Source organism: Pongo pygmaeus, chromosome 10 (genome assembly GCF_028885625.2).
Source record: "Pongo pygmaeus isolate AG05252 chromosome 10, NHGRI_mPonPyg2-v2.0_pri, whole genome shotgun sequence".
Classification (NCBI taxonomy): Eukaryota; Metazoa; Chordata; class Mammalia; order Primates; family Hominidae; genus Pongo; species Pongo pygmaeus.
In genome coordinates, this window is record NC_072383.2 from 16,677,730 (window position 1) to 16,696,038 (window position 18,309).

At 35.9% G+C, this 18,309-nt stretch overlaps 2 protein-coding genes across 2 annotated transcripts in view; one reads left to right on the forward strand and one right to left on the reverse strand.

The window, feature by feature from the left end:
• DERA (deoxyribose-phosphate aldolase) overlaps positions 1-3,748 on the forward strand; it is a 294,170-nt gene extending 290,422 nt beyond the window's left edge. Inside the window, exon 10 of the transcript XR_010127771.1 lies at positions 1,972-3,748. The gene's annotated coding sequence lies outside the window, so the exon portion shown is untranslated. The remainder of the gene's footprint in view (positions 1-1,971) is intronic.
• The window catches only part of SLC15A5 (solute carrier family 15 member 5), an 88,649-nt gene that overhangs the window by 7,835 nt on the left and 62,505 nt on the right, over positions 1-18,309 (reverse strand). The window lies entirely within an intron of this gene.

The window sequence follows — 18,309 nt, forward strand, 5'->3', positions numbered from 1 at the left end:
ACTCAGTTTCTCTTCTATGAAATGATGATAACAGAACCTTCCTTACTGAGTTGTCATGAGAAGTTAAAGAGATAATGGTTGTCAAGGGCCGGACACAGAGGAGGCACTCCACAAATCTTAGATTATCACTTCCTCCTGCCCCTTTCCAGGTAGCTCACACACCGTTATGTAGCCTGAGCTTGATCTTGGGTCTGTCTCCTGTCAGATATTTCTTCATTTTCTATGTGCCTTTTTTTTTTTTATCATTATCCCAGGACTGGTTGTAAAATGTTCCATTTAACATTGTCAGTTGACTCAGCTGTTAGGTACTATAACTTTATTTTAGTAGCTTATAAACTTTTATTGTCATAATTCACATTTGTGCCATTTTTCGTCTGACATTTCCAGTAGCTGATTGAAATCAGGAGCATCCTTGCAAAGGAGACATAGTGAAGACTTGAGGTCTAGAATGAGACTAACTAAACTTCTCCAGATCGCAGGATAGCTGAACAGGAACATGAGAAACAGTGTGCCACATAGAGTCTGATGGGTCATTCACTCGCTGCCATTCGTAATGCCTACAGTGCACCCTAGTTATTACTTTCATAATATAACCAGCTAGTTAGTAATAGTGTTCAACTGCTGAAGTAGTAAAGGACTCAAAATATTTAGCATTGTTCAGAATTCCCCCAAATATCTCTTGCTTAGCTAGATGTATTTGTTCATTTGAAAGTCATTTTTTAGAATTTTTTTGTGTACCAGGAAATGTGCATTCCATGCTGCTTAAGAAAAGGAATTCATAAATTAGTAGGGGACAGGCAAAGGGTAATTATTCTGGAGCATTAGGCCTTGTAGACACTAAATAAAATGTTTCTATTTATCCGAAATTATCACAGTCATTTTAGAGACAAAGGATTTTAGAATCATCTGGACTCGTTCTTTATTTTATATATTAATGAGTGAAGGAACAGAAAGTTCAAGTGAAACATCACTCAGAACACTCATCTTCCTGCTGTTATATCAAATGCACTGCTGTAGTCCACCTCTTGGTGTTTAATGCAACTACCACTTTTATGACTTTCTTTAACATCTTCTCAACAGTTTTAAAATGTCTGGATTTCAGTCTTTGAAATCACTTACCCCAAATTCTTTCTAAAATACCTAAGGACATTTCTACTCCGGTCCTGAGACTGGCATTCAACCTACTGTGAGATTCTTAGAGCAATTTACACTAAATTTAAGGCTTTTGAAACTGGATTGAGAAACATATATGGTGATGCACACATGCTATAACACTATAAACTACACAAATTTGCTAATATGAAAGAGAAATACCGTTTATTTCTCTTCTATCTAATGCCCTACGTTGTAAGGCTCAAAATTTCATTTGCTGCCTTGATGCCTTTGAGCCTCACAGGCCCCAAAGGTCTAACCACGTGTTCCCCTGCTTTCATTAGATGTGCTCCTCACCCAGAGGGAAGAGCTCCCCACCTGGCTAGTTCTATTAGCCAGGCCAGCTGCACTCCACCCAAGTCTCAGCCTAAGAGGTTTCACTTCCCTGCTAGCTCTCAACATTACTCAAACGAACCAATCACATCCAGCCTACAGGAACCAGCCTGTCACCACAACCCTTTGTTACTACAAAGCCTGCCCCCCACAGACCCTGCTTGTTCACTGTATGCCTGAGTGCAACCCCAGGTAACCCTGCACATATCAGGGTATTTTTCTTTCCCAGGCTGTGAGTGTATGTGACTAATAAACTGCTGTCAGTCTCATGTGTAGACTCTCTCTCAAAAAAAAAAAAAAAAAAAAAGGATGCATGTTTTCCATAATCTCATACTATTTAGAGTAAGAGGCACCCCCAGGTCACCAATGCGGTGAATAAGAGATGATCAGAACAGGCCCTCACCACAGAAATCAAGGTCAGTTCTAGAGAAAATAGTAATAGCTTTTGCTTTAATGCATAATTACTGTTTATTTTTCTTTTGGAAGGAGGAGAAAAGAGAAAGGAACCCTCCCATTCATCCTTCCATACCACTACTCAGAACCAAGCACCTCTGCTTCTAAACTACATCAGGGAGTGCAACTCCCATGGAATCACAGGACAAGAAGTAATGGGAACAGATATTTAAGGTAATAGATATACAAATTACCTTGATTTGACTGTATCGATTTATCAAATGATCACATGTATCCTGAAAACAAGTACACCTAATATGTATCAATAAAAAATTTTTAAAAATAATAAACAAATAAAAGAAGTAATGGGAATAAGACATAGTCATCCAAGAAGTATTGGATGCAGTGCAACCTGCCTGACCAAAAATAAAACATTAGAGGTGAGTATGAGTTCTGGGGGGTGCCATATAGCCATGTATGCTTGACACTGTAGTCTGTAATCACTCTATCTAGTCAGAGTGTTAGAAAACCTAAAAATGCTGTAAAGTTCTCATAGTAGCCTAGCAGTCTTGGGTTTAATGGGTCACTTTAACTGTAGACTTTAGCAAAAATATCCACATACACTCTGTTAGTAAACACTACTCTCAGCAAATCTCTTCTTTTGAGGATGAGTAAACAGAAAAAAGGTCAATATGGGTAAGGAAAAGTGACTACAATACATGTTATAAATGTTACTTACAGGAAACACCCAGAACACAGAATGACAAAGCTTAAAATAATAATATTAATAATAATAATACAATAATGAACGAGAAACTCATAAGACAAAGAAAAATACTGGAAAGTACTAACCTCAGCAAAGTTGAATTCAAAGGAAAAACTATTTTAAAGGGACATTGAAAATTTTTTTATATTGATAAAAAACACAATTCAAATTGAAGATATGCCAGTGGATTTCCCTTAAGTAATGAAATCATAAAAAAATCTGTTGTCTTTTGGAAAAAATGATATATAGGTAATTCTTATCAATGACTATAACACATTCTTGTCAGTTTTTGATCAAATTGTCAAAGAAGGGATGTAGAGAATTAAATTAATGTGATTGACAAGTGTTTAATAAAGATCACAACATTGTTTAATATGAAGAAAGAATATTTCACCATCTTACAGAAGTTTCAGTAACATTAGTAATAAACCAAACCTCCAAGAAATTGAAGATATGCCTCTTGGATAACTAACTGGTCAATGAAGAAATGAAACCCACAATATCAAAGTATTTAGAAAATGAAGAGAATGAGGAAATTGCATTTACACATTTTAGAGATACAGATATAAACTCTACCCAGAAGCACATTTAAAGGCACATAGGTTTTCATTTTTAAAGTCAGAATTAAAATAAATCAAATAAACATTCAAGACAAAAAAATTAGGAAATGCATAAAACAAATCTAAGAAAAGTAGGAGTATAGAAATAGAGATGAGAACAGGAAATAAATATATTAAACATTTTTAGATTTAATAGTTCTAAGAGATGATTCATTGGAGAAAATATGACAAAATAAATAAAACTGGCAAATCCAATCAGAATATGTAACAACAGATACAGAGGAGATAACAATGTTTAGTTATGCATATGCTATTTTACAGTCAAAACTCTTACGGAAATGAGATGAGTAGTTAGGTAAACATTAATTGCCGAAGTTGAACCAAGAAGAAATGGAAATACTTAATGACCAATAATAGCAGGAAAAAGTTACAAAGAATTACTTTTTAAAAAGAGACATTAAGATCCCTACCAAAATTCCAATAACACTTTTCACAGAAATAGAAAAAACAATCCTAAAATTTATATGGAACCACAAAACACCACAAATAGACAAAGTAATCTTGAACAAAAAACAAAGATGGAGGCATCACACTACCTGACTTCAAAATATACTACAAAGCTATAGTATCAAAACAGCATGGCATAAAAACAGACACATAGACAAATGGACCAGAGTAGAGTCCAGAAATAAATCTGTGCATTTACAGACAACTGATTTTTGACAAAGGTGCCAAGAACAAGCTGATATGTTTAGGCTTTGTGTCCCCACCCAAATCTCATCTTGAATTGTAATCCCCATAATCCCCATGTGTCAAGGGAGAGAGCAGGTGGAGGTAGTTGAATCATGGGAGTGGGTTCCCCCATGCTGTTCTCATGATAGTGAATGAGTTCTCAGGAGATCTGATGGTTTTATAAGGGGCTCTTCCCCCTTCACTCAGTATTCTCCTTCCTGCTGCCTTTGAAGAAGGTGCCTTGCTTCCCCTTCACCTTTCACCACAATTGTAAGCTTCCTGAGGCCTCCCCAGCCATGCTGAACTGTGAGTCAATTAAACCTCTTTCCTTTATAAATTACCCAGTCTTGGGCAGCTGTTTATAGCAATATGAAAACGGACTAATACACAAACAAAGGAGAAAGTACAGTCTCTTCAATAAATGGTGCTGGGAAAACTGTATATCTACATGCAGAAGAATGAAATTGGACACTTACACCAGATATGAACAGATAAACTCAAAATAGATTAAAGGCCTCAATGCAAGACATGAAACTGTAAAACTACTAGAACAGGGGAAAAGCTTCCTGACATTGGTCTAGGTAATGATTTCTTGAATATGACAACAGAAGCTTTGACAATAAAAGGAAAAATAGATAAATGAGAATGTGTCAGACTAAAATGTTTCTGCACAGCAAAGGAAATAACAGAGTGAAGAGATAACCCACAGATTGGGAAAAATATTTGCAAATTATATATTAAGTAAGGGCCTAATATCCAAAACATGTAAGGAATTCAAGATACTCAGTAAGAAAAAACCCAAATAGCTAATCGAAAATTGGGCAAATGACCTGAATAGACATTTCCTAGAAGAAGACATACAAATGGCCAACAGGTATATAAGAAACTGTTCAATATCACTGATCATCAGGGAAATGCAAATTAAAACCACAATGAGATATCACCTCACACCAGTTAGAATGTTATAAAAAAGATGAAAGATTAGTATTGATGAGGATGTGGAGAGAATGAAACCTTAGCACACTATTGGTGAGAATGCAAATTAATACCTCTATTATGGAAAGCAGTATGGTGGTACCTCAGTAAACTAAAAATAGCATTACCATAGCATTACCACATGATCCAGCAATGCTACTACTGGATATATATCCAAAGGAGTTGAAATCAGTATATCAAAGAAACGTTTGTAAATTTTGGGATACTCTCAGTTTGTTGCAGTACTGTTCACAATAGCTAAGACATGAACACAACTGAAGTGCCTATCAATGGATTAATACATTTTAAAAAGTGGTATATATACACAATGGAATATTCAGCCTTAAAAAAGAAGACAATTCTGTCATTTGTGACAATATGGATGAATCTAGAGTACATTATGCTAAGTGAAATAAGCAAGACACAGAAAGACGAATACCATATAATCTCACTTATATGTGGAATGTAGGAAAGTCAAACTCACAGAAGCAGAGAGTAGAATGGTAGTATTACCAAAGGCTGAAGTGGGGAAGGGGAGTGGGTGGGGGAAAGGGAAATATTGGCCAACAGGTACAAAGTTTGAGTTAGACAGGAGGAATTAGTTCTGGTGATCTATTATACAGCATGGTGACTATAGTCAATAATAATGTAGTGTATATATCAAAATTGCTAAAAGAGTGAATTTTAAATGTTCTCACCACTAAGAAATGATAACTACGTGAGGTGGTGGATATCCTAATTAGAGTGATTTGATCATTCCACAGTGTATGCAGGTATTGAAACATTACATTGTACCCCATAGATATATACAATTACTATTTGTCAATTAAAAATAACATGCAATTTAAGAAAAAAGAGAGATATTAGGCATTTTTAAATTTTTATGGAAAAAATAGATCTTTTCTCTGGATCTTTCCAGAACATAGCAAAAGAATCATAATTGCCAACAAGTATTGTTTATTGCACATATATAAAGATGATTTAATACTGAAAAATTTATTAATTAAGTGCACACTAATGATAGGTCCAGTTTCTTATGATTAAGAAATATCATAAGGTGATCTTAATAGCTACTTAAGAAACATTCGATACAATTTAAACTGATTTGTTTACCGCTTAGAAAACAAGAATAAAGTTTTTGTATGATAAGAAATATTCTTTAAGATCGCCTTTATAATCCTACAAATATACTTAATAAAAAAAAAGATATCCTCATTAAGATCATGAGCAAGATGTAATGTAACTGTCTTCTGGTATTAGCATTGCCCTGTAAGCTCTGGGTCCTGAGAAAGATGCAAAGCATAGGAGTAAATATTGGAAATAAGGATAAAAATTACATGTACTTGAAGATTAATTTTGCTGAAAAAATAAAAGGGTCAACTGAAATACTCTTATAAATTTACTAAGTTTATGAAATTGGATGCAGATGAAGACATACACATTAATAAACAGTAATAATCTCCCTGTATAACAGTGATCACCTCAGTGAGTTGTAATGAGGGAAAATGATTCAGTTCAAATAGCAAAAAGGAAAAATGTATAAAATGTCTGTGATAATTTCAACAAGAAATGATGAGGATATATATGAAGAAAAAACCTTACTGAACTAAATTTTTAAATATTAAATTTAAAAAGTATGTTATATACTTGGATGGACCACTACCTGTTGCAAAGTTTTAGTTTTTCTAAAATTAACTTACAAGTTTTACTCATTTTATTAAAATAAAAATAAGATTGGGGTCCAGGTGCAGTAGCTCACGCCTGTAATCCCAGCACTTTGGGAAGCCCAACTGGGCTGATCACTTGAGGTCAGGAGTTTGAGACTAGCCTGGCTGGCATGGTGAAACCCTGTCTCTACTAAAAAATACAAAAATTAGCCTGGCGAGGTGGCAGAAGCCTGTAATCCCAGCTAGTTGGGAGGCTGAGGCGGGAGAATTGCTTGAACCCGGGAGGCAGAAGTTGCAGCACTCCAACCTAGGCAACAGAGCGAGACACTGTCTCAAAAAAAAAAAAAAAAATTGGAGAAAAAATAATAAAAATGTGAAATTCATCTAGAAGTATAAACCATGGAGAACACGGTTTTCATAAATAAAAGATAACCAATAAGATAAGTATGAGTAATAACTGATATAAACTATATATCATAAAATTATTATACTAATTAAAAGGAGAGTGATACTAAACTAAAATAAAGAGGCAGCTGAAAGGAACAGGACAGAAAGATAGCCCTGAAACAGTCCCAAGATCACCTCAAAATATGTTAAAATATGTAAAACTGATTAGTTTCATTTCGCTTACTGTATGGTTGTGAAATATTTAAAGTTTAACCAACTTTTCACAACGTATATTAAATACTGTTGTGAATGTTGGTTATTTGAAGTAAATAAGTATTTTCTTTAATAAAACCAAAATGAAATCCACATGAATAATAAAATTAATCCAAAATGTGAAACCATTAAAATTATACAACCGTAGATAAATGCAATGAAATTAATCATAATGAAAAAGGTGGACAGATTTGATTACATATGGCAGCAAAACTTGTATAAAATAAATTTATGAAATAAAATGTTGAGTTAAAACTGGGAAAATACTAGCAATAAATATGACATAAATCACAATATTCTTAAAGTATCATGAGCATATATAAACTGACAAAAAAAGACCAAAAGAAAAATAGGCCAAAAATATGACTAAGCACATCATAAAAGAGAAAAGATAAAAATGTTCTATAAACATTAAACATTTCAATTTTTCACTCTAAAAATGCAAATTAAAGTAGCAATGGAATATGATTTTTTCCATTCAAATAGACAAAGATCAAAATATGCTAAGGGCTGAAATTAATATCTTGAGGCAAGTATTATCATTTCACAATGGCACATAATTGATGCAGTCTTTTAGAAGTCAATTTTCCTTTAATTCTCAATAGTCTTTAAAATATTTATCCTCATTGAAGGAATAATCCCATTTCCAGGATTCTAGTCTAAGGCGGGAATCAGTTGTGTACTTAATGATTATAGAAAAGGATGCTTACCTTAGTAATATTTATAGCATGAAAAATTAGAAATAACCTAAATATTCCATAAGAAGGGAAAGTGCATATATATATATACACACACACACATATATACACATATATATATACACATATATACACATATATATGCACCTTTCCTCACTTCAGCAATATGTCACTCCATCTTCCACCAAAATCAGAGCTTTATCAGATACTTCAAGTATATGTGGCATTAAGTGCTATAGCATATTGCTTTTGACTCAAGGCAGATTTCTGTTATCTCTCTTTGGAGAAAGATGCGATATTTCCCCTCTTTACAAACTACTGTTTTATTTTGAACATAATGGAACTATGAAAATCTTAAAATGTGCCTTTTGGAATCTCTTCAAAAGATAGTTGGAGACAGTGAGCAATTATTTCCCTCAGACTTCATTAGATTTTTTTAAGTTATTTTGTAGTGCTGATGTTCTAGCAAAAGTCCAAAATTGTCGAGACAAAACTGAAATGGATTTTATACTCTGCTTTATCTGAGGCACGCCTTCTACTTCACTATGTGCTTTTTGCTTGGGAGCAAAAAAGGGTGCAATTAAAAAGATGTAACAGTCTGTCTCCAGGGTGGATGTGCTTCTGTACCACAGGAAATAAAACTAGTGTAGTAAAAAGAGATTTGGAATCTGGAATCCACCATTGCTATGTGATTTAGACAACTTATGCAACGCTCTAACCTCATTTTCCTCTTATATATGATGGGGCTACAAATATCTACCTCCAAAGAATTGTTGTGAAGATATAATGAAATAATATCTTCGTGAAATGCATATAGCAAGGTCTGCATATAACTGACACTTAATAAATGTTAATTTCTTTCCTTCCTCCTTTCAGTAACCTGATTTAAATGCTTCATTTGAGATTCATAGCTCTCCTACCTGAGTTAATTTTTAAAACACATTAATTTTCATGATACCTGAAGGAAATAATACCTAACCACTGTATTCTAACTTTGACTTTTCTACCAGTTTTTCATATTTATCTAATAAGGACTCAAATTTTTATTACCCTCAATTTATAAACAAGGAACAAAGGCACAGAGCAGCTGAACTGTTTGCCTAAAGTCATGGAAAGGGGACAGAATAAATATTTGTTGACTGACTGGATGAACTGAGATTGGGCCTCAGATCTGCACATGCTCAATACTTTGCTCTAGATAATAATGGCTGCATCACGACTTTAATTTGCATTTCCAGATCTTGGGAATTGTGGATAAAAATGAAGTCAGGTTGCTGTTTCCAGGAAGGAACACTGTGTCTTTCAAAATTGTAGGGAAATTGCTAGGCATTGTTCACCTGAACTGCAGAGAGAACAGGCATGGGTGATATTTGGCATAACTAGCTTTCTTATAAGGGTGAGTTCATTCTCTTGAAGAGCATTCGGAGGTAAAAACCCATCAAGATATGTGTTCTCATGATGATTTCAATGAATTATCATGGAAATGAGTTTTAGAACAGAGGTAATGCTTTGTGATAATAGCCCGATAATGCCATTAGCTATGAACTGTAATTGTAATAGCATTAGTCAAATGAATATATCTGATATTAATTTGAGTGTCAAATATTTCTATAAGGTTCTTCTTATTAATTAAACATCAGACTTGATATTATTAATTCAGCATCTGGCAGTGCTTGCACATAGTAGGAAACCAATATGTATTTGCGACTGAATTAATAAATCAGTCTATAAGTGGGGTTATTTAAAATAGTAAAATGTTGAATTTAAATAATTTCATGGATATAACAACACTGATTTTTACCCAGAACCTGCTTATTTGTACAGTCTGTTCTTCATTTGCAACTCTACTAATAGTGTAGATATAACAACACTGATTTTTGCCCAGAACCTGCTTATTTGTACAGTCTGTTCTTCATTTGCAACTCTACTAATAGTGTAGATATAACAATTTCATAATTTTAGAAGAAAGTCTTTCTTCTCTTTTGCGTATTTGGAGGAAAATAAACTTTTACCCCAAATTACTTTAAGAGTACAGTTTGTGCCTTTCATCCTGTGTCTTGTGCTCTTTGGGCTATTTAAAAATCTATCAGACATCTTTATGCCTGCATTGAGCTTCTGAATATCACTGGGCAAATTCATGCTTTAGGTAGTTTGGGATCACTCTTCATGATCACCAACATCAATTGGGGCCTTCAACACCACCAGCAATTTTTTTTTTTTTTTTTGAGACGGAGTTTTGCTCTTGTTGCCCAGGCTCCAGGCTGGAGTGCAGTGGTGCAATCTTGGCTCACTGCAACCTCCGCCTCCAGGGTTCAAGCGATTCTTCTGTCTCATCCTACCGAGTAGCAGGGATTACAGGTGCACGCAACCACTCCCGGCTAATCTTTGTATTTTTAGTAGAGACAGGTTTCACCATGTTGGCCAGGCTGGTCTCGAACTCCTGACCTCAGATTATCCGCCCACCTCAGCCTTCCAAAGTGCTGGGATTACAGGCGTGAGCCACTGCACCCGGCCACCACCAGCAATCTTAACACTTGTCTTCTAAATCATCTTTTCATACCTTCATAATAAGTTTGTAATCCTTGCTCTTCCAACTCCCCATTCTCATCCTATTCCCTTTGCTCTCACAGATGGCTCACTGCACCCCTCATTAAAAAAATGGGGGGTGCCAAAGGAAGGCTCCAGGATCTTTCCAGTGTCAGAACTATGCATCTGTGTGCACCTGTGCCTATCTTCTCCTTTCTGTCTTCTGTTCAGTTCAGGAAAGAAGTATCCACCTTCCAATAAGAAGTCACACTCTCTGGGTTGTCCCTGACCGAGTCCAACATTCCTTTCCTCAGGGCATTAGCTCCATCAATTCTCTGTTCTTTCTCTTGCATTTTTAACTTCTCCATTTACACCAGGTATTCTTATCAGAAAAATACACTCAAATGTCTCTCAGAAATAAAGTATTAGGTGTGGTGGCTTTTGCTATATTCCCATCTACTGGGGAGACTGAGGTGGGAGGATCTTTTGAGGCAAGGAGTTCGAGACCAGCTTGGGCAATATAGTGAGACCCACATCTCTAAAACAATGGAAAAAAATTAGCCACGCGGTGTTGTGTGCCTACGGTCCTACTCCAGAGACTGAGGCAGGAGGATCCTTTGAGCCCAGGAGTTTAAGGCTGCAGTGAGCTATGATCATGCCACTGCACTCCAGCCTGGATGACAGGGCAAGATCCCATCTCTAAAAAACCCCCCAAAATAAATAAAATAATAAAAAAAGTATCTTGAAGCCACACCTAAGGTTTTAAATACAGGGTTCCCACTTAAATTTTAATTTCAAAACGAGGAATTATTTTTTAGTATAAGAAGGTGTATGTATTTTTTAGGATAAGGAGGTATGACCTAAATATTGCGTAGGACATTCTTAAAGACCAAAAAGTTATTTGTTTACCTGAAATTCAAATTTAACTATGTATCTTGTATTTTTATTTGCTAAATCTGGCATCTCCACCCACATCCCCTTCTAGCCATCATGCTATCTCTTAAATCTTCTTCAGTTTCTTGTTCTTCAAAAGAGTTCTTTAAACATGATGCCTTTTTTTTTTTTTTTTCATGTACTGGACATCCATCACCCTAATCCAATCTAGTTTTCATTTCACCACTGAAATGGCCCTTATTAAAGGTATCAGTGATCATAGTGTTGCTACATTTTATGAATAGCTTCCATTCTTCATCCTACTTGATTTTATAGTAGCATTTGACACAATTTACCATTCTCTGCTTGAAACCATCTTCTTTCTTATCTTCAGTGAATATACATATGTGCATATACATATATACATACATATACACACATATATGTGTGTATATATGCATATATAATTCCCTCCTTCCAGCTTTCTGGCTGCTATGTATTTTCTGTGGCAAACTAGTTCCTTTCCATCCAACCTCTAATGTTGGGGCTCCTTTTTCTCCTCATTCTTAATACTTACACTATGTAATTTCATTCATTTCCATGGTTTCAAACGTTATTTTTGTGCCATAGAGTTTCATAGTTATGTATCTAACAAAGACCTTTTTTTCTGGCCTCCAGATATTTCTATATGGATGTGTCACAGGTATGTCAAACAATGTGTTAAAAAGCAAATGGATGGCAACTTTTAAAATCTATTCTTCCAGTTTTTTCCATTTAGTAAATGGAATCTTTGCCCACCCAGTAGCTCATGGCAGAAACTGGAATGCTTTCCTGATACTACCTCTTCCCTCTTGTATCCTACTGTCTCCTGACTTTCTCAAAACCATTGCTAAGACGTTGATTCTACATCTAAAATATAGCTTATATCCATTCACTTCTCTCCATCTGCCCACTTCCTCTCTAGTTCATTACTATTCCAGACTTTCCTGGATTACTTCAGTTCTACCTCCTTGTTTCTCCCAAATTATTCCTTCTTCCCTCAAAAATCATACTGGAACCATAATGATCTTCCCAAAACACCCAAAACACCAGTAAATCATTGGTGTTTTGAATGTTACCATTCTTAACAACATTCAAGTAAAAGTAAAATCCCTGTATTCAAAGATCCCACGTGATTTTGCCCCTGTCTAACTCTCCAGTGTGACTTCATGCCATTTCCTCCTTTTTTGAATATTTTCAGCTTACGGCCTTCTCTGGGTTCCTCTTATGCACCTATCAATTCTTTATTTGTGGGCCTTGATATATGTGCTGTCTACCAGAAAAACCTCATTCCTAGGCTTACCAAGCTAAATTGCACTCATCTTTCTAGTTTCAGCTTCAATACCATTTCCAGGTACTCCTAGTATGCATGTGCATATGTGTCTAACTCTACCTAGACTTACAAATTTGCCATGCATAGGAGGCTTCATTAATTACATGGGTCCATGAGGCCAGGAAGAATCTCAGAGCACTTTCTAATTTCATCTTCTCCCAATCTCCACGTGGAATTGAAGTTGAACAGGACAACTGAACTCCACAAATATGGAATCTATTCTTTTCTGGAGAATTAAGTGCCATACCAAAACATCACATCTATAATACATCTAGTCCACCTGGAAGATGTTGGGGTCCCACTCAAGATAACAACAAAATCATTATTTTTTGTGCACCTACATTTAGCTGGTGATTTTTATCTATTTCTTCTAGTCCTCATAAAAACCTTGAAAGGTAAGTTACTAGTGAAGACTAGAAAGAGAAACAGACTCCATTTTAGAGAAGCAGAAACTGGGACTCAGTATGGTTAAGTAATTGAGCTCATTGAGAGCTGAGTTGAGTTTGAATTCAGGTTCATTTGACTCAAATGTCTGCCTTTTCTACCTCTCGTGAGCCAACAGCAATGGACTGTTGCTTTCCACAGTCTGAAGCTGGCTCTTTCTTGATGCTGTTATAAACTCAAAGTCCTCTGTGCAGCATCAGGGGTTTCTGTGGAGTAAAAGGTTAATGATATAGAATAAATTGTATCTGAAATACATAAAACCATTGTATGAGGGAGGCTTTGCATCTAATTCTGACTGAGGACCATGAGCAGGGTTTGCCTATGGGAGTTTTTGGGGCCCTGCTGACTTAGCCACAGGAACAAGGGCACTAAACCAGTTGACAAGTAGAGTATGGGCCTGGCTAAGGGTGAATTATGGCAGTAGGCCACTTATTTTTCCCCTCTGAATCTAAAAATCTGTAAGCCCAAATCCCATATGAAGTTGGACCCGAGGCATAGATCTGAATTTCAACAAGCGTATCTCTTAGATAATAGGCGTGAGCCCATGAAATGCAGTTGGAATACTTTTCCAGATGCATAAATATTTTCTTCAAGTTTACTGCAACTGCAAATTCCTGTTTCGAGAGTGACTCAGTGATTCATGCTGACATAACTGTCAGTGGCCTCAATAATCATAGATATTTAAATGAGTCTTTTAGGAGATCTCATTTTTAATTTAAAATAATCTTGATGGAAATTAAACAGCTACATTCTTTATCCTTTTCCCGAATTTTGAGGAGAAGGAACTTGTAGGGACAAGAAGATATACCACTTGACCTCTTGATTCTGCCCAATTATCCCTTTTTGTCTTAAATATTTTGCTTCGGATCTTTCAATCGCCTGCATGTCCATAACTAAGATGTCATTTTTTACTGAATTCTGTTTTGTTATTTTTATGAAAAGGCTTAAGTTCAAATTCATGAGTGTGAGGAAATTGATCTTGTTGCTAATGGGATAGAGTTGAAATAAGCAGTCTGACTGACTTCTTCATTCCCTTATATTAGCATTGCTACTTTTAGATAAACTATTCCTGAAATGATTAGTGTAGGAGGATGAGTTTAGTCTTGTATCTTCTCCTTTAAAGCACTCAGAGTTAGAGATCCCAGAAGGATCAGTTTTCTCACTTGTACTGAAAATGTCACTCTAACAGTTATCTGTCTGCACAGTCAAGTTTTGAGAAATCTTTTGAATTTACCGCATTCACACCATTCTCCATTATGGTGCTAAAAATGACTAATGCAGCTTGGAGACTGGAAGACTGTGATAGCTGATATTCTTTTCCAATCGGGTATACTAACACTCTCACACACTCACATGCACACATGCTCAGCTGACATGAATCCTTAAAGGTTGAAAATATCCTATATACTAAATGAAATGCTGAAGGATGTAGGGTGCCTAAATGTATAATTATCGTGTTTGTTTCATTATGGTCACTTCTGTCAAAAAGATTTGTCTGATTGTTTGAGTGGACTGATCTTGTTTTTGGCCAAATGAACCATTATATCATATGACAATTTTATATTTAAAAATAATCTCTGGCATAGAAAATTTTCAAATATCTTATTTAGTTTTATTCTCTTATCCTGTCTGAGAAAAGTGAAGTACAATTTTCTTTTTTTATTAAGAAAAACCAGTTTTAGAGGGATACTGACCTACCCAAAGCCATGCTTATGGTCACTCTCTTTTAGGGCCTTTATTTATTATACCAGTATAGGATTACTATAACCAAATCATCTAAATGAACCTCATTTCTTTCATTGAGGAATACTATTCTGATGGCTAAAGGGATTGTCGCAAAGAGACTTATCCTATTTCCAGAAAAACATATGAAAAGTCTCCTGTGATGTCATTTAGTTAATGATGGAGGTATGTGGGCTGAATGATAGTAATTAGGTGAATTGGGAACTGATTATATCCAAAGGGAGAGGATTAATGGATTATCATTAACTTGAAATGAGGTCTAGGAATTTTCTGCAAGACTCTTTTTTGGTCCTGTCCAATTCAAAATTTTATCAATTACCTGGAAGAAGTCTAGGAACTTGCTTACCAAATTTGCAGATGACACAAAGCAAGTAAAGAAGTAAAGATTAGTAATTCCCTGGATGACATAGAATCAATTTTCAAAAATGTCTATTACTTAGGATGATGGGTTGACATTTATTAAAGATAAAAATAAAGTGCTGCATCTAATTAGAAAAAAGAACTGTGATGAGTAGAACTGAGCTGAAAGCAACTCCTGAATATTAAAAAAAGTTTCAAATTTTAATTGACCATAAGCAAGATGCAACTGTGAGAAAGTCAACAAAATCTCTGTTGGCATTCAGAGAGAGAGAGAGTCCAGGTTGATAAAAGTAACATACTTATCCTGGTTGTACCTATTTTGTACCCTGGTTGTACCCATATTATGTTTGATTTTGAAAGCTATATGTTAAGAAAGATACTGACAAGTTGCTGTTTGTTTAATGGATGGAGGGGCCTTGATAGAGAAAAATCAAGGAATCATGCAATATGAAAAGACTGGGGTGGTTTGTCTATAAAATAGAAGGGGTCATGACTGTCATCTTTATTGAACAATTACTATGCACATTAATTGCTTAATCTTCAGAACAACATAATATATTATTTATTATCATTACTGAAATAGAAATTGAGAATACATAGCTAGACTACCTGGATTCAAATTCAGGTGGTCTGACTCCAGAACCTATTCTCTTAACCACTATACCATATTATTTCTCCAAGTATTTATCAAATGTTTGAAGAGCTGCTATGTGAATGGAGAATCGGACTTACTCTGTAGAACATAGTGATCAATAGATGGGCACACTCAGGTTATATCTCAAAGTAGAGAATTTTTCTGGGCACTAGATTATGCTACTACATCTTCTATTTTTGGTACAATGTTAGACTAGTTGAGATCTAAGGCAACATTCAACTCTATGATTGTAATTTATTGGGATTATAATTTGATATAACACAGTATTCTTATAAACTGGAAAGAATACACCTAAAAGAAGATGTAGCTTAAATTGATTAGTGGTAATTTAAATGGTATTCTCTTGAGCACAGTTTAGAAAGTGCCCCACCCCACAACCCATCTTGCTAAGATGTCCTCACCATGTGTCCTTGGCAAATTTCCTTTCATGCGCACCAAATTGTGCCAGAATTATATAAACTTTTGTTTCTCCACCTTTGTACTGTATCTAAAATATTATCAATATTATACAAAACTCTATCCAAGGAGGTTATATTGCAAAAGTAACAAATGTCTTTAAAAACCCTTATATCGTGGTTTTGATTTGCATTTCTCTGATGGCCAGTGATGATGAGCATTTTTTCATGTGTGTGTTGGCTGCATAAATGTCTTCTTTTGATTAAGAAAATGTGGCACATATACACCATGGAATACTATGCCACCATAAAAAATGATGAGTTCATGTCCTTTGTAGGGACATGGATGAAGGTGGAAACCATCATTCTCAGCAAACTATCGCAAGGGCAAAAAACAAACACCACATGTTCTCACTCATAGGTGGGAATTGAACAATGAGAACACTTGGACACAGGAAGGGGAACATCACACACCAGCGCCTGTTGTGGGGTGGGGGGAGGGGGGAGGGATAGCATTAGGAGATATACCTATTGTAAATGACGAGTTAATGGGTGCAGCACACCAACATGGCACATGTATACATATGTAACAAACCTGCACGTTGTGCACATGTACGCTAGAACTTAAAGTATAATAAAAAAAAAATATATATATATATATAACCCTTACATCTAGGGATTTCTACAAGTTGCTTGGTGTATTGAAATCAATGTTGGAACTGGTTTCAGAATGCTAAGAGGATTAGGTCTCTGTCAGCTGCCAGTTGTGATGACTAGAGAACTTGACTTTATTTTTTCTGCCTTAATTGTTACATTTAAAAAATTAGAATAATAATATAAGGTTGTTGTAATAAATGCAATAATGCATGTAAAAGCTCCTACTATACTATACAGATTCCCAATAAAAATTTAGATTTTCAGTGAAATGCTTTTGTAAGAACAGTTGTGTGATTAAAAAATTTGCCTGGACTGATTCCTGGGAGGTAATCTAAATCCTTTCAATTTCTTGAGTGGTTATAATGTCTGTTATTTATGGTGGGACCCTCAGTCCCCACCTGATAATTTATGCTAATGAGGCAACTCAGAATGGAGAGGGCCCATAGGTAATTTATGCTAATCAGATGACCCGGAATGGAGAGTGGGCAGCCAGGAAGACGAACCACATGATCAGACTTCGAGCTTTGAGCCACATATACCAGCCCAACTTCTGGGGAGCAGAAGGAGGGTGGAGATTGAGCTCACAATGATTCAGTCAATGGTGTCTATGTGACAAAGTCTCAACAGAAACACTGGGCACTGAAGCTCAGGTGAGCTCACCTGGTTGGCATTATTCTTATATTGATGTGGTTAGCGCATACCTGGGGATGAAGGAACCTCCACTTTTGGAACCCTCCCAGACCTTGTTCCATGTGCCTCTCCCTTTAGCTCATTCTGATTTGTATTCTTTTGCCATAATAAACAGTAATTATAAGTATTGTACTTTTCTAAGTTCTGTGAATTATTCTAGCAAATTATCATACCCGAAGGAGTCTGTGGGGATCCCCACATTTATAGGCAGCTTGTCAGAGGTGATGACAGCCCTAGGAATCTCCAAACTTGTGGCTAGTATCTACAGTGAGGGTAGTCTTGGCCGGGTGCGGTGGCTCACGCCTGTAATCCCAGCACTTTGGGAGGCCGAGGCGGGCGGATCACGAGGTCAAGAGATCGAGACCATCCTGGCCAATATGGTGAAATCTCATTTCTACTAAAAATACAAAAATTAGCTGGGTGTGGTGGTGTGCACCTGTAGTCCCAGCTACTCGGGAGGCTGAGGCAGGAGAATTGCTTGAACCTGGGAGGCGGAAGTTGCAGTGGGCCGAGATCGTGCCACTGCACTCCAGCCTGGGTGACAGAGTGAGACTCTTTCTCACAAAAAAAAAAAAAAAAAAAAAAAAAAAAAAGTGAGGATAGTCTTGGGGAGAACTTAGCCAAGGTTGTTTGGTCTAACTCTGGGTAGGTTGCTTAA